General features: G+C 47.5%; 1 long non-coding RNA gene and 1 pseudogene across 2 annotated transcripts in view; one reads left to right on the forward strand and one right to left on the reverse strand.

Annotated features, from left to right (window-relative positions):
* Positions 1 to 377: 377 nt before the first annotated feature.
* LOC311526290 (antigen WC1.1-like) overlaps positions 378 to 25,218 on the reverse strand; it is a 65,863-nt pseudogene continuing 41,022 nt past the window's right edge. The window contains exons 5-16 of the transcript XR_014714723.1: positions 23,901 to 24,218; positions 18,933 to 19,247; positions 16,830 to 17,157; positions 14,650 to 14,698; positions 14,260 to 14,574; positions 13,831 to 13,866; positions 12,081 to 12,218; positions 5,301 to 5,396; positions 4,303 to 4,386; positions 3,143 to 3,232; positions 1,753 to 1,905; positions 378 to 810 (exon numbers count right to left, since the gene is read on the reverse strand). The product of XR_014714723.1 is annotated as an antigen WC1.1-like (transcript). The remainder of the gene's footprint in view (positions 811 to 1,752; positions 1,906 to 3,142; positions 3,233 to 4,302; positions 4,387 to 5,300; positions 5,397 to 12,080; positions 12,219 to 13,830; positions 13,867 to 14,259; positions 14,575 to 14,649; positions 14,699 to 16,829; positions 17,158 to 18,932; positions 19,248 to 23,900; positions 24,219 to 25,218) is intronic.
* Positions 12,633 to 16,780, forward strand: LOC311526926. The gene is made up of 3 exons (XR_014713193.1): positions 12,633 to 12,829; positions 14,835 to 14,970; positions 16,689 to 16,780. It is a non-coding gene; the product is annotated as an uncharacterized lncRNA (long non-coding RNA).

Genomic DNA, 25,218 nt, shown 5'->3' on the forward strand with positions numbered 1-25,218 from the left:
TTTATGAGTTTACCCTGTATAAGCTTTATACAGAGTAACATGGATTTATTTGGGGTTTGGATCCCATTGGAAGCTGGGTGTCTGGGTGCTGGAGATAGGAGACCTGCTGAGCAGTTTTTGGTTAAAGTCTGCAACTTTGGGGGCGTGGATCAGACCTGAGACTATTGTCGCAGGCAAGTGTGTCTGGCTCAACAAGGCAGGGTTCTGGAGTCCCAAACTGGCAGAGAAAACGGGCTCAGAGGTAGTCTCAGCACGTCAGGTGACAGTCCCAAGGGGGTCTCTGTGACCAAACCCGTCACATCAGTCTCCATTTCTCTCCCTGCTGGTCCACGTGGAACCACCCAACACACCTCATGAGAGAAACATCAGCCCAGGAACAGATCTTCAAAAAGGGTTTAATAAGAAAAAGCAAAAATTCACAATGAAGAAGTGTTAGGGACAAAAAAGCAGGGAAGTTCCAGACTGTCTGATCAATGGGAAATTAGAGGGGAAATCACAGCCCCTGTCTCAGTCAGACTTATTTCTTGCATCTAAACAAAACTGAAATCAAAAAGCTAATTGAAGCAGTTCCCAGGCAGGGATTGTCTCCAATACCCCGTTGGGTCAATGAGCATTTGGGACAGAAAGAGTCTAACCATACAGCATTTACATCCTCACAGGATATTTGATCTGAACCCAGCCATTCTTATATTGATGTCTCAGAGACGCCATCATCAACGTCATCATAACCTGGGTCATGAGAAGATGGGGACAGGGCTTCCCTCTCAGCCCCAGAGGCCCCTTCACTTCTTAGCGAGTGCAGACTCCAGCCTGAAAATAGCAAGCAAGTCACATTACAGTCAATGTATTCATTCTCCACTCATGTGCACTCACATAATGGATGGGCAACATACAGCATGGGCTGTGAATCAGCCCCCATCCACAGTTCCTCTTAGTGGGCCTCTGACATGTTTAAACCATTATCTCTCTCTCTGTTCTTCAAAGAAAACATGTGGGAGCGGATTCTCTCTCTTCTGAGACCTCCCTGGTGCAGGAGAAATGTGGGGATGGCAGTGAGCTGGTGACGACTCCCTGATAGGCCACTGGGAGCTGCTGTAACTCCTGACAGCTGATATAGTCCCTAAGGGACCACACGCCAGCAGACATCTGTTGGCTGGAGCAGGGTGGGGACCCTAGCCCATGGGACTTGCCTGGACATCACAGATCTCACCCACCCACACAATGCTCATTCACACGTTATTCCCATCAAGACCAAAGAAATGCACATTTCATCCCAGTTTCCTTTGAGGTGCAAAGTGGGAGCTCAGTCCTGGGTCCCAGCTCTGATCCTGTGCTAATGGGGACATTTACATATTGAAGAGAGTGATTTCAAAGCCAGGCCGCTAACTAACCCCACCCCAGGGACCTGCTCTTCCCATTACCATCCAGGGCACTGACACCTGGTTTGGGGAAGGGCACTTTGGCCCTGATCCTGCCAATGGGCCCATGTAACTTTGATGATTTGGACAGTCCCACTGAAGTCAGAGAGAGTATTCATGTGAGTAGACTGACAGATCTAGTATTTGTAGGAGCAGGGACCTTATCTAGGAAATCTTCTCTCTGTCTTGATTTCAATCCATTTAACTCTGTTTAGCAGAAGTCAGGGCGGGGACACACCTGAGAGTTCACCAATAACTGTATTTCAGTGCAGTGACAGTGACCTCTAGTGGTCAGTAAAGGCTCTTCCAGGTGAGTTCTCCACACTCCACTCACCTGTCCGTGAATCCCTGTTCTTGACACTTTCCCCATGGGCTCCCGTGACTTCCTGGGCACTCGGTCCAGAACCAGGGTCATCTTCAGGGTCAGAAATTTCTCTGACATCATCATAACCGTCCCCTGGGTCATCTCCAGGCAGGGCAGGGACCTCTGAAATAATGATGGGAATTAATGGTAATGAGACGAGGCTTTCCACTGAATAGAGAAATAAGCTACATGCCAGGTGTGGCAAAGGAGGGACTTGTGTGTATTATTTCTTATGAATGCCACATACACCTCAGTTTAGCTGTTTGATATTATCCTGCCAGACTGCACAGGGCAAAACAAAGGAGGCCATTGGAGGGGAAGCAAACAGGAAACATAAAAATAACAAAGACGTGGCTCCTTAAGGCAACAATGAGGGGAGCTGTTAATTGTGGAATGCCCTTGTCATAAACTTAAAGGGAAGGGTAATCACCTTTCTGTATTCAGTGCTATAAAATCCCTCCTGGACAGAGGCAAAGTCCTTTTACCTGTAAAGGGTTAAGAAGCTCAGGTAACCTGGCTGGCACCTAACCCAAAATGGCCAATGAGGGGACAAGATACTTTCAAATCTGGACCGGGGGGGGAAAGGCTTTTGTCTGTCCGTGTGATACCTTTGCTGGGAACAGATCAAGGATGCAAGCTCTCCAACTCCTGTAAAGTTAGCAAGTAATCTAGCGAGAAAATGCGTTGGGTTTTCTTTGTTTTGGCTTGTGAAATTTGCTGTGCTGGAGGAAATGTGTATTCCTGTTTTTGTGTCTTTTTGTAACTTAAGGTTTTGCCAAAAGGGATTCTCTATGTTTTGAATCTGACTGCCTGTAAGATTATCTTCCACTCTGATCTTACAGAGTTGTTCTATTATCTTTTTTTGTTCTTCTAATAAAGTTCTGGGGTTATTTTTAAGAATCTGATTGGGGTTTGGGGGTCTTAAAAATCCAAGGCTGGTTTGTGCTCATCTTGTTTATTCTCAAGCCTCCCCAGGAAAGGGGGTGTAAGGGCTTGGGGGGATATTTTGGGAAATAGGAACGCCAAGTGCTCCTTTCCCTGGTCTTTGTCTAAATCACTTGGTGGTGGCAGCACACTGTTCAAGGACAAGATGCAATTGGTGCCTTGGGAAAGTTTTTATCCTAAGCTGGTAAAAATAAGCTTTGGGGGTCTTTCATGCGGGTCCCCACATCTGTACCCTAGAGTTCAGAGTCAGGAGGGAACCCTGACAGCCCTTCCCTGGCTCCAGCCAGGCTACTTTGGGTTAATTCTTCCCAGCCCTGAGCTCAGGATCAAAGGGCAGATTAGGAAATGAAGGGGGTGGAGCAGCAGTAGCCAAGGGGTAATGTGGCTTCCAGGAGGCAGATTCATCATTGCTCACCTCGGCTGTCTGGAGTCTGGAGGACGTTTCTCAAGGCAGGCTCCTCCACATTATCGTAATCCAACTGAGACCCCGCTGGGGAAGCTCCCTCTGGAACAGCAAACGTCACGGTCAGCTTCCCCTGAACACACCCATTTCCCCAGCAGGTTTTAGTTCCCCATTAAAGGCCTGTTGTTTTTGAGTTTGGGCTTTTCATCATAGAGTCTGGAGGGGAAGTCACAGGGTGACCCAGGGGAAAAGGGAGAGTCATGGACATTCTCTCAAACAATAATTGTGCCACCTTTATTTCCTCAAAAATAACTAAGGCCCAGCCCTGCCCCACACAGCATCCAATACCAACTTTGTCATGCCCTTCAATGAGATCAGGATCTATGCTGGTATTGAGCTAACCCTGGACCTGTTTCATAGATTCATGGATATTAAGGTCAGAAGGGACCATTATGATCATCTAGTCTGACCTCCTGCACAACGCAGGCCACAGAATCTCACCCACCCACTCCTGCTATAAACCTCTCACCTATGTCTGAGCTACTGAAGTCCTCAAATCATGGTTTAAAGACTTCAAGGAGCACAGAATCCTCCAGCAAGTGACCCATGCCCCGTGCTGCAGAGGAAGGCAAAAAACCTCCAGGGCCTCTTCCAATCTGCCCTGGAGGAAAATTCTTTTCCGACTCCAAATATGGCAATCAGCTGAACCCTGAGCAGTTGGGCAAGATTCACCAGTCAGATACCCAGGAAAGAATTCTCTGTAGTAACTCAGATCCCACCCCATCTAACATCCCATCACAGGCTGCTGGGAGATAGTAGCTGCCACACCAGAGCTGACCATTGTGAATTCAACTGAACTCTATAAAGACATGGTTTAAAGTCCTTACATTATATGGGCTGGATCGTGAATTCGGCTATATGCTCCTGTCGAGGAGGCAGGGGGCTAAGGTCATGGGGCATAGATCAGGGGTTGTACAGTGACAAGTGTCAGCTGTGGAAGTCAGATTCTTTCATACAGTGTGAATATTTCTCTGCCAGGTTCCCTGCAGCTCCTCCCCTGGGAGAGAGCACAGTCAACCAAACACAGAAAGGGTCAGGATTTGTTCACATTTCCATCAAGAGCTGGACAGAAATCTTTTGTGTGTCTCTGTGTCCACCCCCATCCTTGTTACCTTGCTTTGATCCAGGATCATTTTCCCCCTCGCTGTCCCCGGTGTAATACTGCAGCTTTGTCACTGAGTCATCTGAATAGGAAACTGGAGAAAGGGTAAATGGGATGTTATCACAGTGAGAGCAGCGAAACTGGCTGATGGGCAATGCATCTGGGTCCTGGAGCAAGATTTATGGTCTCACTATATTGCTTCTTCAAGAGAAGATGCTGAATTCACAGCGACTGAGTGGTGAGAGGCTGACACAGACTTTCTAAGCTAAATATCAGTTTTTTTGTAGTAAATGAGGCTTTGGGGTGGATAATTCAGACTGGGAAGATGCTGGGAACAGCCATATTGACCTCATGAGGTGAGGCAGGAACTGAGTGAGCCTTTTACCATGGCATCCCCTCCTGTGGGTTTCATTCAAATCCTTCTCAAGAACTGGGGAGCCTGTTTTGAGTCACACTCAGGGTGTAAGAATCTCTTTAGAGAGGAATGTTTATCTTCTCCTCCTGAATGTTGCTGCTTCATGGCCTAATCCAGCAGAAAATTATGGCTAAGGCTGCTGGTCTAGATCTCCTCAGCCACGGACATGACTCCCATTTTGTTGTGCAAGATACTCCCCCTCCCCCGACTTTTTGCCAGATAAGACAACACCCCTCCCATGATCAGAGTCTGTGACCAACCCCCACCATTAGCAGAGAGGAGAATGTGCATCTTCCCCCTGATTGACATTCAGTCAAAATGACGAGAACAGTCACTTTCCTGACCCAAAACTAATTACCCCCTACGGCTGCAGGATGTACAGATGGGCCTGACTGTCCTCAGAATGGGGCTAGCAGAGTCTGCTAACTCATTCATCTCAGTCCAGTAACTGAGTGGTCTCTTCACAGACCCAGCATCTGCAGCCATCCAGGACTCACAGGCTTGAAGGCTTCAGAGATTTAGTTCTAAGTGAGAGCTTTAGAAGGCAGAGTGCATTAGAGATTTTCTCCCTGTTAGGAATGACACACACAGACCTGAGCAATCAAACATTTCCTGCTTCTTTCTCATCAGGTTATAATTGATCTCCTCGTACACGGCCTCAGAGAAAGGGTCCAAGGATCTTCTGGAGCCTGAAAACAAAGGGCAGAGTTTGCACAGGGTCAGAGAAGCTAGGGATGGGAAACCCTATGAGATCATCCAGCCCCTGCCCCCCCGACTCCAGTGCAGGATTGGTTCCTACAGCACATTCCCACTGCTCTCTCCAGTTTAGATTTCAGCATTCCAGGTGACAGGGACCATGTCCCTGTCATATTTGTTCTATTGGCTATTTCACTGTCATTAAGTTTATCTTGATATTCAACCTTAATGGTCCCTTCATAAATGTATCCTATTATTCCTACTACCACCCAAAATCATTCCTCTCCTATCCTGGTGCTCACACCTATGGGAAAAATAGTATATGTACTGCCTAGAGACTGTGTGGGGAATAATTAGCTAATATCTGTGCAGTGCTTTAAAAATGGAAAGTACTATCTACATATCTTTTTAGGTGACGACTTTGAGGAACTGTCCCAGACTGAGGTGTCATGAGAGGAAGTTCTGGAACAAATTGATGAAGTAAACAGTAATAAGTCACCAGGACCAGATGGTTTTCACCCAAGAGCTCTGAAGGAACTCAAATGTGAAATTGTAGAACTACTAACTGTAGTCTGTAACCTATCATTTAAATCACCTTCTGTACCAGAAGACTGGAGGATAGCTAATATGATGCCAATTTTTTAAAAAGGCTCAAGAAGCAATCCCAGCAATTACAGGCCAGTAACCCAAACTACAGAACCAGGCAAATTCGTTTAAACTACAGTAAAAAACAGAATGATCAGACACATAGATGAACATGATTTGTTGGGGAAGAGTCAACGTGGTTGTTGTCAAGGGAAATCGTGCCTCACCAATCCTTTTGGATTCGCTGAGGGGGTCAACAAGCATGTGGACGAGGGGGATCCAGTGGATATAGTGTACTTAGATTTTCAGAAAGCCTTTGACAAGGTCCCTCACCAAAGGCTCTTAAGAAAAGTAATCTGTCATGGGATAAGGGGGAAGGTCCTCTCATGGATCAGTGACTGAATAAAAGATAGGGAAAAAAGGGGAAAAAATAAAGGGTCAGTTTTCAGAACAGAGAGAGGTAAATAGTTGTGACTCCCAGAGGTCTGTACTGGGACTAGTGCTGATCAACATATTCATAAATGCTCTGGAAAAAGGGGTAAACAGGGAGGTGGCAAAATTTGCCGATGATACAAAACTAGTCAAGATAGTTAAGTCCAAAGCAGACTGCGAAAAATACACTGGGGTCTCACAAAATTGCGTGACTGGGCAACACAATGGGAGATGAAATTCAATGTTGATAAATGCAACATCTTGAATACTGCGTGTAAATGTGGTGACCCCATCTCAAAAAAGACGTATTGAAATTGGAAAACGTTCAGAAAAGGGCAACAAAAATGGTTAGGGGTATGGAACAGCTGCCATATGAGGAGAGATTAATAAAACTGGGACTTTTCAGCTTGGAAAAGAGATGATTAAGGGGGGATATTAAACTATAAAATCGTGACTGGTGTGGAGAAAGTGAATAAGGAAGTGTTATTTACTCCTTCTCATAACACAAGAACTCGGGGTCACCAAATGAAATTAATAGGCAGCAGGGTTAAAACAAACAAAAGGAAGTATTTCTTCACACAACACACAGTCAATGCCTGTGGAACTCTTTCCCAGAGGATGTTGTGAAGGACAAGAGTATAACAGGGTTCAAAAAAGAACTAGATAAATTCATGGAGGATAGGTCCAGCAATGGCTATTAGCCAGGACGGGCAGGGATGGTGTCCTTAGCCTCTGTTTGCCAGAAGCTGGGAATGGGCGACAGTGGGTGGATCACTTGATGATTACCTGTTCTGTTCATTCCCTCTGAAGTGCCTGGCATTGGCCACTGCTGGAAGACAGGATACTGGACTAGATGGACTTTTGGTCTGACCCACTATAGCGGTTCTTATATAAGGGTAAATCTACACTGCAATCTGGAGGAGTGATTGCAGCATGCATAAACACATCTGAGCTGGCTTTGATCGAGCTAGCCACGTAGCTGTGTCAGCACACGCAGCAGCACAGGCTAACCTGCCGTGTACAGCCTCGCCTAGGAGCCTGGGTGCACGCTCCAGTGGCTAGCCCACGTCACAGCCATGCTGACGCAACTACACTGCTGTTGTTATGCCAGCTAGCTTTCACCGAGCTAGGTAAAAGCTATCTTGGGTATTTCTACATGTGCTGCGATCACACCTCTCATTGCAGTGTAGATATGCCCTAAATGCCTAGTAGAACTGTCTGATCTCTTTGGCCATAATCACCCAAGCTCTTTTGCAGCATTTCTCCTTCCTCGTACCCTCCCTCCTGCTGTATCTCTCTATTCCGGATCTTTCCCTCACATGGATTTTCTTGTACTTTTCTAATGGAATCTCAACATGTTATTTTTTCTAAGAATACTTGAAGTCTCTTTGTATTATTTTCTCCAGTGAGGCGAAGTACCTCCTTCCCCACTTTAGAGTGAGGGACCACTACACTCCCTCTGGTGGGCGGAGCCAAACCTGCCCTGCCCCCGTCGCTGGAATTACCAGGGCAGGACAGGAAGTATAAAGGGAGGGTCTTGCATCTCATTGGAGTGGGAGCTAGGGAAGGAGACAGAAGTCTCCAGCCTGCTGCAGAATTCTGGAGCTAGACTTGCACCGGACAGCATCCTGTCCCCAAAGGAGACCGACCCTGGAGAGAAATTGCCGGCACTGCCATCGGCCAAGTACCGCAACGAGACCAAGGACCCGGGCACTATGGAACCCCTCACCCAGACGCTGGTAGGAAGTAGACCAAGGAAACTGGACTTTGGTCCCGTTACACTGTCAAAACCCGAGTCAACATGTTTTAGCTGGATCCCTGCTGACCCAGTGGCGGAACAGTTCTCCGCTGTTAGGGCCCCGGGCTGGGACGCAGTGGAGTAGGGTGCGCCAAGGTCCCCTCATCCCCTGCTGCCAACCCCATCCCTGGGGTGGCAGCCTCCCCACATTAGGCCAAGAGGTCTGCTGTCTGCCAGAGCCAGGTCATCAAAACTGTCTGTTTCGTGCTCTGCCCTGCCTGAGTCCCTAGACTGTTTGGTGCTTCCTGCTCTTCCCCACCCAAAGACCCAGACTGTGTCTTTGCTGCCTGCCTTAGCCAAGAGGCTTAGGCAAAGCTTGCTTCCCACTCTGCCCTGCCCAGAGGGCCAGAGCTTCCCTTATCAACCATGAACTGCTGGCTGTCCCAGCCAGGATGCTGTGGACTAAAGACTGTTTATACTCCACCCCGCCTAGAACGCCAGGGTTCTAGATTCTTGATTGGCGGCAGCTCTGACAGGAGGCTGCGAACTCTAGACTTCTTACAGATCAACGCAGCAAGTGGGAACCGAGCCTGAGTGCTGTTGCCTGACACAGTGAGAGGGTGCGGCCTCCCTCTCCACTTGAGAGCAAGGAACCACTGCATTTCCCCTTTGTATTATTTCTCTGTCGTCCCCACTAGTTTCAACTCCTCCCAGTGTAGTGTCATCTGCAAGTGTCACTGCTGTGCTGTTCATTTCCATGGCCAGATCATAGCTGAAGATATTAGATATGACAGGACTTAAGATGGTCCCTGGATCCCGCACAAAGCTCTCCCTGACATGCACACCTTGTGCAGGTTACAGGACTGCTACTAGCAGGCCAGACTTCTGTACCAGACATGCTCTGGCTACAGAGCTTCCGTGCAAGAGGTACACACCAGATGTGTTCACCGTAAGATACCTTAATACTCCAACAGGAATGGCTGAAGTTAGTTTAAACAAGGTATGTTACACACAGTGTCACCTAGTGGCTGAATAGTATAATACAGTTTAGCCTTCCATTACCTCTCCCCCTTTGAGTTCTACATTCCTACCATGTACAACATTTACGTTATCATGGTATCCTTACATTTATATCCTCCTTACGAATATGTATGAACAAAGAATGAAAACACTGTGTGTTGCTTCCAGATGGGGTTTATAGCACAAAGAAATAAGGAAAAGAGTTAAAGTGTTGCTGCGTATGGTGGGAGTTTAATACAGAAGTGTACATTTGAAGATTGCCTCGACCCTTATCTCAAGGCAAGGTCAAGCAACCAGATGGGAGGGGCAAGGGGGGTGGTGGGCAAACATAAGAAACACTAAAAAGCCAGAAAAAAGGTGACCCTGGCTGAAACATAACCTTACTCCTTACCCCAACCATAGGGTACAAAAGAGGTGGTACCAAAGTCCCCATACTACGATCCTCCAAAACGGAACATGACCATAAATTGTAAGGGGTGGGACCAAGGGATATAATTAAACCTGCTAAGAAAAAGAAGATGGGAAAAAGGACAGGGAAAACTCTGTGACATACAGAGCTATGGATATGCTTGCCTGATTAACCCCACTAAACATTGCATTGCCTGCACTCGGAGTATGGTCTTCTGCTTTCTGTTTGTGTGATAAGAACCAAGAGAGGGGTGAGGGAAAAAGCCCTAACATCTCTCAGTGGTACTAGTTTTCTAATTACCCAACCCAAACACGTAACAACTTGGTCATCTGGCTTTCCATCAGTAGCAATGACTGCCTGAGGCCTGTTCGGAATCTCTGAGTTTTCTTCCTCTTGTTCTCCATCTGCCATCTGTAGAATTTGCTCTGTTGATTGTTCTTTCTGAGGTACACTGTATGCTCCAGCATTTTATCTTGAGTTTATTTGTACTGGGTCTCCTTTCAACTATCCATCTTTCTAGTTCTTCCGCTTTTCTCATGAGGCCCATCATGGCTGCCACACTGAGGTGGAGAACGCTGTTGGTCTTTGATCACATGCACTCTGAATGAGAAGTTTTTCTCTTTGAAAGAGATTTCTGTGGTGAACTGTCCCATGCAATTCAGAATGCCTCCAGTGTTAGTCAGAGCTGTGGCAGGTAACTTCATCTCTGGGAGGGGTTGAAGGTGATTGTAAGGCCCCTCTGAGATGACTGTTACATCTCCTCCTAAGTCCATTTTAAAGTCCACAGTGTTTCTCTGAATGATCAGTTTCACTCTCCAGGCAGGCTCTGTATCTTCACACAGGATAGATCCAAGAAACAATAGCTCTTGATTGTCTGGAATATGAATCAATTCCCTGACTGCGTTCATGTGACAAACAACTGCAAAAAGTCCATGTTTCATGCATTTAATATATCCTGAATGTTTGAGTGGAATTTGCTCCTCTTAGCCAGGGAGTTCTCCCTCTTTACCTCACCAATTTCATGGTATTAACTTGTTTCATTCAGGCTGCATTTGTTAACAGCTTCTAAGCTAGTTTCTCGTTTTTCAAGTTTGACAAGTTGCTCTGGGTTTTGCTGTCTCATGAGCTCAGATTGCTTTGCAATTTGAATAGCAGTGTGTAGGGTGAAGTCTGTTTTGAATTGTAGCTCCTGTGAAGGATTTTTATCTGTTAACCAATAACTAGCCTCTCTCTGATGTTTACATGTTTGCTGTACCTGAATCACAGTTTTCAGCCAAGGCATGCAGAGCTCTTATAAACTATTCAGCATTTTCCCCTAGTCCCTAAATTCTCTCGTGAAAACATGCCCTTTCATAAACCACATTTCTCTGAGGGTACAGTAGAATCTCAGAATTACAAACACCTTGGAATGGAGGTTGTTCATAACTCTGAAACATTCATAACTCGGAACAAAATGTTACGGTTGTTCTTTCAAGACTTTACAACTGCACATTGACTTAATACACCTTTGAAACTTTACTATGAAGAAGAAAAATGCTGCTTTTAACCATCTTAATTTAAATGAAACAAACACAGAAACAGTTTCTTTACCTTGTCAAATCTTTTTTCAACCTTTCCCTTTCATTTTTTTAGTCGTTTACATTTAAGACACTACTGTACTGTATTTCCTTTTTTTTCCTTTCTTTCTTTCTTTTTTTGGTGTCTGGAGCTGCCTGGTTGCATACTTCCAGTTCCAAATGAGGTCTGTGGTTCACTGGTCAGTTCTGTAACTTTGAGGTTCCAGTGTATAAAGGACGCATCAAACAAAGCCAGAACCCTTTCATAGTCATCTTTGTGCCAGTCTTCAGGAAAATCAAAGGATTGAAAGAAATGCTCTGCTTGCTTCCAAATAGCACAAAGTAAACACCATACCTGTATAGCTTCAGTTTCCTTATGGAGTTTTGTAGCAATCTGAAATCTTGCAAAATGCTGCTTCTAGTCTGTCAGTTGTGAAGGTTTGTCAAAGCTGAAGTTCTCTGGTCAACGAAGAGGGAGATGTTGATGAAATCCTGCAACCTGTGTTGCTTTTTTTCCCCCTGTCTGCATCCTTCATTGCTCCTCCTTCTGTCTGCAACTTCTGTTGCTCTCTTCCTTCTGTTTTTCTTCTCCTCTGGCACTGCTTAACTTGGGGCACCATGTCACATACACCTTGGACATGGTAGGTGGCAAGGCTGCTATAAGCAGGTCAGGCTTCTGTACCAGACATGGACTGGCTACAGAGCTTCCTTTCCGGAGAGATACTCAACAGATGTGTTCACAATAAGATCCCTTAATGCTCTGCCAGGCATGGCTGAGGTTAGCGAATGTAAGTTGTTACATGCAACACCACTTCGTGGCTGAACAGTATAATACAATTTAACCTTCCACTACACTGCCAACGCCCCACGCCCCTTAGGCACAGCTCCGCCTGCTATTTCAGAGGCATTTCACACAGTGACACCAAGCAGGACCCACCTCTGCGCTCTGCCCTGGCACTTCGCACCTGCGCCCCCAGGATGATTAAGACCAGGCAGAGCAGGGCTCCCAGGATAATGCAGATGACCACGGGCACCGTGATTCTTCCACTGTCAGTTGGAGGGTGGCGCGGGGGAGCTGGAAGGAAATGAACATGGAAGAGGGAGGGATTATCCTGTGAGAGTCCGGGGGGCCCAGGGATCTCCCCAGTCACTCATTGCACGGCAGCAGGGTAAGGGGCTGGGACACAGTCTGTGTGCCATGGGGGCAGCTCACAGGCTGCTGTTTAAATCATGGGCCCTGCCCTGTCAGCTGGAGCCAGCAGACAGGAATTCTCTGGCTCAGCACAGCCTGCAGCTCCCACCCAGGTGTCATTCGCCCCTAGATTTCACAGGCCATGTGTAAGGGGACTGTTGGCCCCTTACTAAAACTCGGTGGGGGTGTTTCGGTTGGCTAGCTCCCAGGACCAGAAGGAAGGGGAAGGGTTGATAGGAAAGCAGGACCCTGAGACTGACAGTCCCCAGGAACAATGGGGAGAGGCCAATGCCCCAAGTCAGCCTGACTGACAGGGCGGGCAGGCTAATCAGGGAGTCAGGAGGACAAGGTGGGTCCTGTCCTCCCTGTGAGCTGGATTGCCTGGGTCAGACAGAGTGGAGCCGAGCTGCGGAGAGAGCAGGGGCCTGACTGAGCTGCGGAGCAGAGCCGCGCCAGATCCAGAGAGAACCAGAGCAGCAGCCCGGGGGGAGCAGGTCAGTGCTGGGAGCAGAGTCACAGGAGACCTGTGCTGGGAGCAGAGCTGCAGCAACCAGATCCGGAGGGGCCGGAAAAAGCAGCCCAGGGAGCTGGAGGCAGAGCAGCAGCAGCGCTGAGGCAGAGGGGAGCAGGAGCAGGAGCTGGGCCTGGGGCTGGAGCAGTCTGAAGCCAGGCGTGGTGAGGAGCTGAGGAGAGCGAGGGGGACCCTGGGCAGCGGGCCCAGAGCAGGGAGACGCCCCCAGCCAAGAGGCCTGGCAGGCCAGACTTGGAGGGGGATCGTAACCCCGACTGGGCGGGGGCGATGCTGGGAAGAAGGGTCCTGCCTCGTTCAGCCTGAAGGCGTGTGACCACCCCCAGAGCAAGTGTCCGACCCGCAGTATCCCTGCAGCACAGCCAGGGCCTGGGCAGGAGGCCTGGGACATGTGAGGAACAGACTCAACTTCCCTTACGGTCCAGAGACGCTGGTTGTGACGTCCCCGTGCCACAGAGCAGGGTGACGTGTTTTCCTTTAACCTTTCCCACTTTTTTCTTATTTTTTAAAATCGATTGCCGTTTAATACACTGTATTTCCTTTGAACTGCATGTAATGATCAGTGGGTCAGGGAAGCATCCAGTGCAGAGAGAGCATCTGGGAGTGGGGACACCTTAGCCCCTGCCCTAAGTGACCACGACAGGGTTGGGGGTCGACCCCCCAGGAATCCTGGGCCCAGCCCTGTCGGGGTTACGAGGACTCTGCCAGACAGGAGCGTGGAAGGGGAGCCCTTGATGTCAGGCAGGCCTCTGGGTAAAGGAAGAGGGAGCGAGGACTCAGATCCCTTCGCTAGCCCATTTCACTGGGGTAGTGTATAAGCCAGGAAAGTTCCCCACAACAGCGGGACCATTCCCCTGCTTACTCATGGCAAGGAGCTCCTGTCCTTAGGCTACAGCTTGCAGCTCATCATCTGTGACCCAGCACCAGGTAAATTTTAACTCTTGATGGGAGCGGGGGATGTTTTACCTGTTCTACTCAGTGATGCTGTCGTCTCTGTCACACCTGCAAGGGGAAAGGGAGGAGAGTTGGAGTCTGGAGCGAGGGGGAGCCGATGTGTTTGTCACTGGGTAGCGTCCCCCTCAGAGCTCCAGACATCACTTCTACAAATTCCCTCAGAGCAGCACAGGGTCTGTCTGTTAGTGATTTAGGGCCCACGTCCCCCTAGGCTGACTAGTAACAAACCAGCACACTGGGGTCTGTGATGGACACAGGGGTTATGTGGGCTGATGTCTGAGCCAATATGGCCCCACAAAGCTTCCACCCCACAGCATCCATGATGCTTCTGCAAACAGGAGATGGGGGGGCCTGGCCTGTGACCAAGGGCGGGCAGGCAATTGGACCCATCCTCCTTCCAGAAAATTACAGCATGTAGCAGACACATCTCCTGTCACTCACCTGAGCAATTCACTGCAACATCTTCCTTGTGACCACAGTTGCTCTCACCCCAGGGCTTGGCAGGACAGTCCCAGAGAGATGACTCTGTCCCTCTGCAATTCAATGTTTCTACCCAGATGGGACCAGTCCCCTCACCAAATACAGCCTCGCCTGGGACTGGTACAGCAGATCCACAGCCCAGTTGTTTACACACAACGTTAGCATCCGCCATATCCCAGGAGTCATCACAAACTGTTCCCCAGAAGCCACGATACCAAACCTCCACTCTCCCCGAGCATCTGTCCTCTCCTCCCACGACACGTAACTTCTCCTGATCTGGAAATGCAGAAACCTCACGTTGCTGGGAAAGTCCTTCGGGACCAAGAGTGAGACAGTGAGAAGCAGAAATACCTGTGCAGCTTGTCGAGTTCGGGCAGTCGGCAAACAGGGCCTGAGGTTTCTATGCAGAGAAAATGATTAACTGAACAGACCGAGAAGGGTGTATGATGTAGGAGAAGGTAGGGCTTATCTGTATATTAAACCCCTAAATTTCAGCAATTTTATAAACTTAAATCTAAATCTATTTTGTTTCATAGCTAATGGATTTGTTCCTCAGTGGATTCTCTGGATGTTGAAATCTTTATTCAGCTTGCTGCTGGTGTGTGCGTGTTTGTGGGTATCTGAGTCTGTTCCATCCACCCTGTGTACAGCTGCTCTTGACCCTGTTTGAAGGTAAACAGATTTGTCAGCTGAAACACAGCCACATTATTGTGAGGATCCAGAGACAAGAAATGGTGGTATTAGAATTGAGGACTGTACCTATTGGGTTATGGGAAGTGGGCAGCTGCTCCAGCCCTGAAGGGGTTGGAAAAGCCCTGCAGGGGGCTGGGGCTGGGGAAGGAAGTAAAACCCCAGCTGACTGGGGAAAGTGGCGCAGCTGGGGGCCATGTCCCAATCAAGGCCCAGCTGGCTCTATAAAGGCTGTAAGCCAGAAGCCAAGAGAGACCATTTTCTCTAGCTCTGAGGGAGGGACTTGGCTGTAGAGACCTGAACAGAGGACCTAGTTTGGAGCAGGACTGGGGAAATGCAAAGGAGCCGGGGAGCTCCAGCCTAGGAGAGCCCCAGGCTGCGGACCTGGTAAGGTCTATTAGGTACGGGGGTTGCAGGGGCAGCCACGGGTGGGCAGAGGCAGCAGGTCCAAACCCAATGTTGCCGGTGATGAGTGGCTCATACTGTAGTCTGCCCCAGGACGCAGGGACTAGCTGGTGACTAGAAGGAGCCTATGACTGAGGTGAGACAGGGATAGTGGGTGGGGGGGTTCCCATGGGAGGGGGAGACCCAGAACTGTGGGGTACTGCCAGGGGGCAGCACCCAGTGAAAGGGGCACCAGGGTCCTGGGAGGGACACGGGAGCCAGCAGCAAGGCGAGACAGGGCTGAAGAGGGTGCTCTGGCGCCTGGAACGCTAAATCCCAAGGACAACCAGCAGCAGGTGCCGCTGGTGAGTCTGCGCCCCGGTTACAAGGACTAAATGGGACTTTAGATCTGAAACAGACTCTCACCTATACGCACAGACCCACTTTTTGGGAATTCTGATCCTGACCCAGATTTCACAGCCTGGGTGTCAGGAAGCAGGGGCTGCAGCAGAGCTAGTCTCCAGGCTACTTAACGAGCGCAGCTGGACTGTATCAGGCTGTCTGACTGGTCAGGCTGCCTGATTGGTCAGCAGTCCAGCTCTTGAGTCCAGCAGCCACACCAGCATTCAGCAACTGCTCAGAGCATTTCCCACAGCTAAGATATCTCATTTTCCTGTCTTGTTCACAGTCGTGCTGTTGCCTTGACCCCAGACTTACCCCTTGCCTTGCTCCAGGTAACCTGGTCCTGACCCTGAGCTCCGATTTCTGCCTTTGGCTCTGACCCTTGGCTCCAATTTCTGGCTACCAGCTCCTGCTCTAACCACTGGATATGACTCCTGCTCCAACCACTCAGCATGACCACTCACGTCCTGTTCACTGACCTTGGGCCCATCTCTGATTGTTCATCCCAAAAGTACAGCCACAGAGATTCCCAAATGATGCTTGCTAATGGGAGGCATTTGCAGTGGTGCTGGAACAATTTTTACAGTTGGGGTGCTGAAAGTCAGTGGTTCCCAAACTTTTTACCTTGCCCCTTCTTACCCTGTCTGTGCTCCCTCTCCCCCGAGTTGGGGCCAGGACTGGGCTGTGGATCGGGGTAAGGTGACTCAGGCTGGGACCACACCTTGCGGGGCTAGCAGCGGGACCCCGTGTCTGGGATCAGCAGTGGAGTGCAGGGCCTGCAGCCGGGACCCCCGCAAACTGATTAACCCCTTGCACCCCAAGTTCCCGTGCCTATGGGCATTTGTAGGCTCTCACTAGGTGATTGCACCGTGTAACACACAGCTTGTATGAATAACTCCCATTTTGTTTTCCAGGAGCTGTATTGAGAATTGACAATGAAAATATGTCTGTCACTACTGTGAATGTAAAACTGTCTGTACTGAAAAGTAAATACATTCAAAATTTCTATCACACCCTTTCAATGAGTAAAAGATGGAGTGGGTGTGTGCACAGACAGTTTCAGAATTACCACGGCAAGAAATATGGGTCTCCTCTGCTCGGTTAGCACAGGACTGCTGTTTCCATATGCCTGATGGGCACTGCCAATGGACCTGTGCTGCTCACTGCATACAACATGGTCCAGCCACGTGGGACCAGAACCTGCTCCATATGCCAAGTCTCTTGCAACCTGCCCTCCATCCCCACAGTTCAGCTGTTTGCAGACAATTGCTGGGGTGACTCCAGACATCTGATTGGAGCAAACACTGCCCCACGTCCCATTGTAGAAAACCTCCAGCCGCCCAGCACAAGCACTGTCGCTCACTAGCCTCAAATCCGTGAATTCTAGAAGGAAGTGCACAAAAAGGGAATTTAAATCATCTGATTCTGAAATGAACTGGTGTGAAGAGTGAAATCCCAGCAATTGCTCATCCCAAAAGTATAGCCACATCATTCTGCAGGAGCAAGTGCAGAGAGAATCATTCTAAAAATGAAACTTTCCTGGACACCATGGGCCTATTAGAAATACAATGGTCACCTCTGAAAAGTCACCAGTTCCCAGCAGTTGCACACACAGACACCTGCAATACAGCAGTGACTGCCCTCCTGTCATAAATATAAAGGGAAGGGTAAACCCTTTTAAAATCCCTCCTGGCCAGAGGAAAAATCCTCTCACCTGTAAAGGGTTAAGAAGCTAAAAGTAACCTCACTGGCACCTGACCAAAATGACCAATGAGACGACAAGATACTTTCAAAAGCTGGGAGGAGGGAGAGAAACAAAGGGTCTGTGTCTGTCTGTATGCTGCTTTTGCCGGGAATAGAACAGGAATGTAGTCTTAGAACTTTTAGTAAGTAATCTAGCTAGGTATGTGTTAGATTATGATTTCTTTAAATGGCTGAGAAAAGAACTGTGCTGAATAGAATGACTATTCCTGTCTGCGTGTCTTTTTTGTAACTTAAGGTTTTGCCTAGAGGGAGTCTCTATGTTTTGAATCTAATTACCCTGTAAGGTATCTACCATCCTGATTTTACAGAGGTGATTCCTTGACTTCTATTAAAAGTCTTCTTGTAAGAAAACTGAATGCTTTTTCATTGTTCTAAGATCCAAGGGTTTGGGTCTGTGGTCACCTATGCAAATTGGTGAGGATTTTTACCAAACCTTCCCCAGGAAGTGGGGTGCAAGGGTTGGGAGGACTTTTGGGGGGAAAGACGTGTCCAAACTACGTTTCCCAGTAAACCCAGATAGTTTGGTGGTGGCAGTGGAAATCCAGGGTCAAAGGATAAAATTAATTTGTACCTTGGGGAAGCTTTAACCTAAGCTGGTAAAAATAAGCTTAGGAGGTTTTTATGCAGGTCCCTACATCTGTACCCTAGAGTTCAGAGTGGGGAAGGAACCTTGACACCTCCCAACACTAGAGAAATGCTGTGATATCCCCAATACTCCTGGGTGGGAACCAATGGGAAATGGTGACTTTCTAATCATGATCCCAGTTGGTTGGTAGAAGAGTAGAGTGACCATATTTTCTCAAAGAGAAAACGGAACACCCCACGGGGGGCCCAGCCCCCAAACCTCCCTTCCTCTCCCCCCTGACACATGGGGCCAGCCTGAACGCTCCCTGCCTCCCATATAGGGACAGCCTGAGGTTCCCCTAGCGCCTCGGCACATAGGCCAGCCTGAGCCCCCCTGCCACCCACGCGTGCGGGGTCAGCACGAGGCCCCATTCTTCCATCCCGCACGCACAGCGGCCCAAGACCCTGCTGTCCTCTCACGTTGGGCTAGCGTTGCCATTGTCCCCCTCCCCCCACATGTTCTTCCGCACTCTGCTAGGGGGCGCATCCCACTTTTTTGGCAAAACTGTGCATGTGTCCAATTTGTTCTTCCCAACTCATGATCCGTTGGCAAGAGGAAACGAGAGAAATGCCCAGTTTTGCCAAAACTGTCAGGACAACCAGGGCAGGCTTGAAAAAGAGACTGTCCTGGCCAAAACGCGCTGTATGGGCACCCTATAGTAAAGACAGTGAGGGAGAGGCTCTATCATCCTCAGCTCTCTCCTCAAATGTCTGCCCCCTCCATTAAATCCCCTGGTAACCAGGCTCACGTGAGCATTCCCGGACCAGACCTGAGCAGAGAACTCCTGCATCCTCTTTGTGTCTGCAGTTGTGCTGGCCCCAGCCCCTGGAAGGACAATCCCAAAGATTGGATTCATTTCCAGAGCAGTTCACATCGTCCAGCCAGATCTGCCCGGATCCTTGCCCGTAATGAGCAGAGACAGTTGCGTTGATGGCGCGTCCACATCCCAGTTGTTTGCAAATGACATTGGAATCTGACAGATCCCAGGAATCATCACAGACTGTCCCCCAGCTGCCATTGTAATAAATCTCCACTCTCCCAGCACAGCGACCTGCCCCATTCACCAGTCTGATCCGCCTGCTCCCTGCAGGGATAGATCCCAGCTGTTAATATGCAATATGATGACAATTAAATACCTTCCATGCAAATCAATGATGATGCTACAATGACTGAGATATTGAAATGCTTTTTAAAATCTGTCTTTAACAAGAAAGACAGAAAAGGAGAAAAGCTGAGTAAGGAAATGAGGAATACTTCTTACAGAGCACTATTGATAAACAGCATGTGAGTGTAAGGGCCTAATTCTGAATTCCTTACTCATCGGAGTAATCCTTAAGGGACTCGTCACATGGGTCAGAACTATTTGTGAGACTAAGGGTTAGCGGAAACAGCCCTTACTCAAAATCTTGAATATTCTCAAACAACTCTTAAAGGATAAGCATCAAGGTGTTCAGGGAATTATTAGGCAATTAATTTACCCAAAACCAAATATTCTTTTCAATTGTTACAGAATGGGGAGGGGGTGACACTGGCTGACCAGGTCATGCTAGAGTGTAGTTAGATACGTTCACTTGTGTAGATTAAAGTAATGGTTAGATGTATACGTGTGTATTCAGATGTTTAAACTTTATGAAAACCAGTGGAATGTTATGGGTATTGTTTTTGCGTGTCTATTCCTGTCATAATGTAATGCCAAACATTTACATGATAAATACACGTGTAGCTAAATAACACATCAAATAAATTTTGTGAAATGCTAAGGATTTAAGGACTTTAACAGAAAATGCTAATTTCAAAGGAAATAGCCATTATGAATAAGGTCTGAGGTCAAAAATCTAAGTGCATTTCTCACTCCCTGTCATCAAAGGAAAAGCCCACATGGGTAGATTGTCAGCTTGTTTTCTTATGTTCTTATGTGAGAAGAAGAAGATATAAATATGGATTCAAAGAAAGATCCTGTATCTCTGGACTGTTTGGATTCTAACAGAGAAGAAAAACTGAATGAGAAGACAGAGATCCCCAGGGTTATTCTGGGTAGCCCTGTGTGATGGGGTGAGCTCCCCACACGAGCGCTGTAGAGCTGGTATGGGCCAGGTGGGCCCAATCAGCTAATTATGCTGCAAACGGTGGAAGTTTAGCTTGGAATCAGCTGGCTAGAGAGAGTCTCACCTGTTCAGGAACACATGGGAACTTTAAAGCCAGGAAGGTGGCTCCGGGTTGGGCTGTTGGGAAAGACTGCAGTAAGGCAGACAGCAGTCATGCCCTGGGAAGAGGGAGGAGTGTTTGGGGGCTGCAGGGAGATAGTCTGTAGTTATTCCCTGGGAGGAGGATTCTTGGGGCTGGCACACCCAGAGTGAGGAGGGGAACCAGAGTATAGGAAGCAGTCATACAATCATAGAAGATTAGGGTTGGAGGCCATCTAGTCCAACGCCCTGCTCAAAGCAGGACCAACCCCAACTAAATCAGTCCAGGGAAGGAGCAGTGTGGGCAGAGAGAGGAAGCCCAGAACTGCTGAGCTGTCCCTGGACTGGATCCCAGAGAAGAGGGCAGGCCTGGGTTCCCCTACCAGCCACTGAGGGAGTGGCACCAGGGCAGTGAATGGGAAGACAGCCTAGGACTGTTGATGGACTGAATCCCATCAGGGGGAACACTGAGTGACCTAGCTGGAGGGCTAAGTGACAAAGAGGATGCTGCAGGTCCTGGAGCAAGAGGCGCTGCAAACCAGAGTGAGAGTGATGGTGTGCAAACTGTGGATGGGCATTGGCCTCGAGAGCTAATCCTCAGAGTGACCAGGAGGAGATGCCAGACCGGCAGTGAGTGGAGTACCTCATGACACCATGTAAAAGACTTTGGGGAAACTGACAGTTTATTACATCACTGCCACCATTTGGAGTTACAAACTGATTTCCCTGTTGTTATATTTTACCTGCTATAGCCTCTCAATAACCCTTCTTCTTAGCTAATAAACCTTTAGTTATTTACTATAGAACTGGCTGCCAGCGTTCTCTTTGGAGGAAATTCTGGGTGACTGACTGGTCCCTTGGGACTGGGAGAAACTTGGTGTGGTGTGATATTAGGATTAAGTGACATTTTATCACAACTTTCAGTTTGTCTGGGTGGCAGGTTAGGCGGTCTGTGACTCCATAGTGAGACTTGTATAGTGATCCAGGAGTTCACGTTTGTGACTGGCTTGGTGAAATCTAATTCTAGAACACACCACCAGTTTGGGGTATCTGCCCTTGTTTTTTGAGTCTGCCCTGAGTTAGTCACTTACAGTGGTGAGCCACTCCAGACAGCATGACAGCACGTACCAGAACATTAGAGAAAAGGAGACTTGGTACCACTTTATTTTACAAATAAAGGGAAAGACAGGCAAATTGTCTCTGTGTGTGTACAATAAAGTCCAAGACACTTAGGGCCTAATTCTACCCTGCTGAAATCAACTGTGAAGCTCCCACTGACACAATGGGAACAGAAATGGGCCCTTAATGTGCTGCAGTTACCCTGCAGTTGGAATGGGCATGAAAAATATCAGTGTAGTAACATACAGTGCATGATATAGGGACATAGTTAAAATATCTGTTACTTGTTTACTTTTACTGTTGGACCTGAATGTAAATATATACCATCAAAAAGAACAATAGAATTATTTTGTACAATAGTCATGTACAACCAAGAACAATGAAAAAATCCCATCACAGATTTTTTTTTTCATTTTTTTTTAACCTTTAAATGATGGAAAATTGCACAGTTATAGGAATAGGACTTCACAAGGTCACATTATAAAAGCAACTTTGATGTATTTCCTAAGTGACAGAGGGTTAGATCCACAAAGGTACGTAGCTACCTAACTACCTCTTTATAAATACATAATAAATAAATCACTACATATTTACTGAAGCAGGGACTTGACTCTCCCATATCCCAGGTGAGTGCCCTGGCCACCAGCTAGAATCAATCTCTAGCTTTTTTTCGGATTCAGTGACTGATTATTTGTACAAAGTGGAACATTTCCAGCAGGAGAGACCCACCCCAGCACAGTCTAGAGTGACTAGGGCACTCACCTGCGTTCACGTCCCTGCTCCAAATCAGGCAGAGCAGGGATTGAATGTGGATTTCCCACCTCCCAGTTGAGTGCTTTAACCACTGGGTCCTGTGTAAAATGGGGAGATGAGAGAGCTGACCTGGCTTACGTGCCTAGCTCCAGGAGTGGGTTCATGACTGAGGTCCCTGAGCAGAGATAGGTGCCTACCTCTACCTGTGTGTCAGGGGGCTGAGGCTTCGATCAATGGTAGGTTGGCAACGAAATAACTTTGTGTATCTAGGCCCTACTCCCTTCCTTGGCATTTCACTGCTGGCAAATGTAGGTGGTTCCCTGTTCAGCTTTCTGGCTTCTGGTGCCTAACTCTCCCCATGCATTGTACGTGGAGCTGGGCGCGTGACTCATGGCTGAGGATCCCATTCGATGGCAAGGCACCTAGGAGTCAGGCTTTGCAACGCCCAAGGCCCTTGGGGGATCTAGCCCAGAGCTACTATCCATGGCAGCCTTGGTCAAAACAGGTTGCATGTGACTTCCTTTTCTTACTGTTGTTTTCTGATTCAAGACAGCATGTTTTTTATAGACTTTAACATAAAGAAGCCACTAGATACACAAGAGCTGCTTGGTTTCAGAGTAGCAGCCGTGGTAGTCTGTATTCGCAAAAAGAAAAGGAATACTTGTGGCACCTTAGAGACTAACCAATTTATTTGAGCGTAAGCTTTCATGAGCATCTGATGAAGCGAGCTGTAGCTCTCAAAAGCTTATGCTCAAATAAATTGGTTAGTCTCTAAGGTGCTACAAGAGCTGCTTGGAAATTCATTCTTTTCCCCACAAAAATGAATGACCATGAATATTTTTCATGGTCCACAAATAAATTTGGGATTTTCATAGATCTGTCAAGTGATTACAAAAAATTAATCATGATTAATTGTGCTGTTAATAACAGAATACCATTTATTTAAATATTTTGGATGTTTTCTACAGTTTCAAATATATTGATTTCAATTACAAAACACAATAGAAAGTGTACAGTGCTCACTTTATATTTTTTTATTCCAAATATTTGAAGTGTAAAAAATGAAAGAAATAGTATTTTTCAATTCAGCTAATACAAGTACTGTAGTGCAATCTCTTTACCATGGAAGCTGAACTTACAAATGTAGATTTATGTACAAAAAATAACTGCATTCAGAAATAAAACAATACATTTCAATTGGTATTCTGTTGTTTAACAGTGCAATTAAAACTGCAATTAATCATGATTTTTTTTAATCTCGATTAATTTTTTTAGTTAAACGCATGAGTTAACTGTGGTTAATTGACAGCCCAAGTTTTTCAACAAAAATCTGAACATTTTCAATGAAAACAAACTATTTGAGAAAATTTGTAATCTTATGGTGAAGATTTTTCACAGGAAAAAAGTTTTGATGAATTTTTTTGAACAGCTCTAATCCATAAAAATATGAGAGAGAGAAAGAGAGAGATGTTGCTATAGTTCATGAACCCTATAACATGGCTATGCTTTGTTCTGTATATAATTTTTTTTCTATAAATCGGTCCCAGTTTGAACATCAGATCCACATCATTTCAAGGACTGCTGAGATCACAGCACAAGGTGGGGTGGAGGCAGGCCCTGGGGTGGGTCATGTTCCCATTGAACAAGGACAGGATATTTATAAGATTTTCACACTAAGTCACCTGAGCAAATGACACCAACGTCCTCAGCAATTCCTGCCTGGGTTGTCTCAGGCTGGGAGATGTCACAGAGAGTCAGACGAGTCTCATTTCCTCCACATCGGACACTTTTCAGCCCCACGGGGCCCCTTCCTCGCTCAGACATAGGGGGGTGATAAGCTTTCTCAGCGACTCCGCACTGGAGCTGTCTGCACACCACGCTAGCATCGTCCATGTCCCACTGGTCATCCAGAACTCTGCCCCACACACCACGGAGGGAAATCTCAACTCTCCCACTGCATCGGTTTTCTCCATTCAACAGTCTGAGCGCCTCAGAACGACCTGGGCTCACAGAGACAAAAAATATGCTGAATAACACTCCCTGCTGATACTGCATTAGAAATAATACACAGGTGTGATGTGAAACACAGGTTTCTGTGCTGAGTGGAAGGTAACTCTCACCGCTGTGCAGTGATACAGGGAACAGCCTCTTTCAAGGGTTTCATTTGTCTGTCTACTCAGAAATGCAGGAGGTGATGGAAGGAAAGAATTCCCCAGCTCTGAGATCAGATCTTGCACGATGTGGAGCGCTCTCACCTCCCTAAGGAGTCAATGTGAGTGGAGAGTGCTCAGGAACACCTGGCAGATCAGGCCCCTGGTTTCCAAAATGGTCTCTGCAAAAGTGCTCAGTGCTCACCCCGCACATTGATCGCGTCAGCACTGTGAGGTAGCTGTGATTTACAACAGGAGTCTAGGGATTGGCCTGCAATGAGTGCACCAAGCGCCCCACTTCCCTGCTGCAATTCCCAAACCCAGACTGCCAGGACACATGGCTCCTTTAAAGAAAACCCTGCCCTGTTTGTCCCCGTTCAGTGTACATTGGTGGCCTGCGATCACGGCGTCAGCTCCAAACCCATAAGGAGCTAACACAATAAAGGCTTTTCTGCACTCAGCAAGGATTTTCCAGGCCAGGTCTGCAACTGTGGACGCTTGAGTTACCTTTCTCACGAAGTCTAGCTATTGACTTGGCTGGAGAGGATGCTGGAGAAGAGAGTGACCTCTGGGCAATGGGGAAGAAGATCCCATTTTTTCTAAACATATATATTTTTCATTTTAAAACTTTGTTCACTGTGAGCACATAAAGATGTTGAAGTTCCTTGTGGGAGAAGCGAAGACCCTTTCTGGTGATTAGGTCATTGGAGATTTATACAGTGTATGCGGCACCTTACATTTCAAAGGAGCCAAAGTGCTCCCAAAATGTGATCTGTAAACCTGTCAAATGTTCCTAAATATATAAACAGTTATAAGAATATACATACAGAGGACAGTAGTGACTCCATAT

The sequence above is a fragment of the Lepidochelys olivacea genome, assembly GCF_965140295.1.
Source record: "Lepidochelys olivacea isolate rLepOli2 genome assembly, chromosome: 1".
Taxonomy (NCBI): domain Eukaryota; kingdom Metazoa; phylum Chordata; order Testudines; family Cheloniidae; genus Lepidochelys; species Lepidochelys olivacea.